Below are 2803 nucleotides of genomic sequence, written 5' to 3'. Positions count from 1 at the left end.
AGGATTCAGGGATTGAATGACTGTGACGAGCTTCAAACTCGCGATTGTGGGGTGTTAGTGACAGACGCAAAAGAATCACTGAATTCTATTCTGACATGATCGAGAACCGACAGATGAATATTTTATTCATCTTTTAATTATCAATCCTCCATAACCATTTGAATCTGCCTGACTGAGATTTACAAGATGACCATAGCTTGCTTCATACCAACAATCTCCATGGGATCGACCCTTACTCGCGTAAGGTTTATTACTTGGATGACCCAGTGCACTTGCTGGTTAGTTGTGCGAAGTTGTGATAAAGAGTTGAGATTGCAATTGAGCGTACCATGTTGATGGCGCCATTGATGATCACAATTTCGTGCACCAAGTTTTTGGCGCCGTTGCCGGGGATTGTTTGAGTTTGGACAACTGACGGTTCATCTTGTTGCTTAGATTAGGTAATTTTATTTTATTTTGTTCTTCAGAGTTCTTAAGAATGAATTCTAGAGTTTCAGATGATGTTTTCATCATCACTAAATTGATTGATTCCTATCAATTTAGCTCTTGAATGTAATGTCCTGCTGAGTCTTGGCTAGCCATGTCTAATCTTTTTAGACTGCAGCTTTAGACTAACATTGCATGATTCCTGGAATTCTCATTAAGAATTTTGAATCCTTTATTTTACTTCTCCATATAATTTTCGAAAAAGCACAAAAAAATTTATAAAATATTAAAATCAAAAATATTTTTATGTTTCTTGTTTGAGTCTAGTGTCTAATTTTAAGTTTGGTGTCAATTGCATGTCTTTATTCTTCTAATTTTTGAAAATTACATGCATTATGTTCTTCATTGATCTTCAAGTTGTTCATGATGATTTCCTTGCTCTGATCTTTAAATTCTCTTGTCTTGAGTGTTTTGTTGTTTCTCATATGTATTTTCAATTTGTTAGTGTCAATAGTATACAAACTTCTAAGTTTGGTGTCTTGCATGCATTGTTGATTTAATCTTAGTTTTCCATGTTTAGTTGCATTTTAATTGTTCATTAAAAATCTAAAAAAATTTTCAAAAGTGTGTCTTTTCAAGTCAATAATACAAGAATTAAAGATTCAGAACATACAGTAGAGGAATCACACAGAAAAAGCTGGGCGTCTAAAACGCCCAGTGAGGAAGGAAAACTGGCGTTTAAACGCCCAGGGTACCTGGCTGGGCGTTTAACGCCCAAAAAGGTAGTGTTTTGGGCGTTAAACGCCAGAATGGATACCATTCTGGGCGTTTAATGCCAGGATGGCACAAGAGGGAAGATTTTGTTTTTAATTCAGATTTTTTTTTCAAGTTTCCATAATTTTTCAAAATCAAATCTTTTTCAAATCATATCTTTTCAATAATATATTTTCAAAATCAATTTCTTTCCATTTTCAAAAATACTTGCTAACAATTAATGATTTGATTAAAAAATTTCAAGTATGTTGCCTTTTCTGTTAAGAAAGGTTTAATATCTGAATCATATCTTTAAAATTTCTTGTTAGCCAAGTCATTAATTTTTAAAAATCAAATATTTTTTTTAAATTGTTTTTCAATCATATCTTTTTAAAACTATATCTTTTCAATCATATCTTTTTAATCACATCTTTTTTTCAAAATTAATTTTTCAATCATATCTTTTTTATTTCTAATTTCAAAATCACTTTATTTCTTTCCCAACTTTAATTTTCAAAAATCATTCATCAAATTTTCAAAATTTCTTATAATTATTTCAAAATCTTTTACTTTATTTTCGAACATTCTTCCCCTCTTCTCACATCCTTCTATTTAAGGACTAACACTCCTCCACCATCAACAATTCGAACTCTATCCCTCTTGATAAGTTTGAATTCTTCTCTTTCTACCTCCTCCTTCTATTCTTCTTTTCCTCTGACACCTCAAGGAATCTCTATACTGTGACATAGAGGATTCCATACTTTTTTGTTCTCTTCTCTTTCATATGAGCAGGAGCAAAGACAAAAGCATTCTTATTGAGGCTGATCCTGAACCTGAAAGGACCTTGAAGCAAAAGCTAAGAGAAGCTAAAGCACAACTCTCTAGAGAGAACCTAATAGAACTCTTCAAACAAGAAGAAGATATGGCAGCTGAAAACAACAACAATGCCAACAATGCAAGGAAGGTGCTTGGTAAATTTACTGCACCTACTCCCGACTTCTATGGGAGAAGCATCTCTATCCCTGCCATTGGAGCAAACAACTTTGAGCTGAAGCCTCAATTAGTTTCTCTGATGCAACAGAATTGCAAGTTTTATGGACTTCCATTGGAAGATCCTCATCAGTTCTTATCTGAATTCTTGCAAATCTGTGACACTATCAAGACCAATGGGGTTAACCCTGAGGTCTACAGACTTATGCTATTCTCTTTTGCTGTAAGAGACAGAGCTAGGATATGGTTGGATTCACAACCTAAAGAAAGCCTGAACTCTTGGGAAAAGCTAGTCAATGCCTTCTTGGCAAAGTTCTTTCCAACTCAAAAATTGAGTAAGCTTAGAGTGGAAGTCTAAACCTTCAGACAAAAGGAAGGTGAATCCCTCTATGAAGCTTGGGAAAGATACAAGCAATTGATCAGAAGGTGTCCTTCTGACATGCTTTCAGAATGGAGCATCATAGGTATCTTCTATGATGGTCTGTGGTGCACAAAATTGTGATCATCAATGGTGCCATCAACATGGTACGCACAATTGTAATCTCAACTATTTATCACAACTTCGCACAACTAACCAGCAAGTGTACTGGGTCGTCCAAGTAATAAACCTTACGCGAGTAAGGGTCGATCCCAT

General features: G+C 34.6%; 1 non-coding gene across 1 annotated transcript; it reads right to left on the bottom strand.

Moving 5' to 3' along the window:
- Positions 1 to 2506: 2506 nt before the first annotated feature.
- On the bottom strand, positions 2507 to 2614 carry LOC127740252 (small nucleolar RNA R71). The gene has a single exon (XR_008000933.1). It is a non-coding gene; the product is annotated as a small nucleolar RNA R71 (small nucleolar RNA).
- Between the last annotated feature and the right edge of the window lie 189 nt (positions 2615 to 2803).

Source organism: Arachis duranensis, chromosome 6 (genome assembly GCF_000817695.3).
Source record: "Arachis duranensis cultivar V14167 chromosome 6, aradu.V14167.gnm2.J7QH, whole genome shotgun sequence".
Taxonomy (NCBI): Eukaryota; Viridiplantae; Streptophyta; class Magnoliopsida; order Fabales; family Fabaceae; genus Arachis; species Arachis duranensis.
Note: the sequence above shows the minus strand (reverse complement) of the source record. Positions and strands in the feature narration are given on the sequence as shown.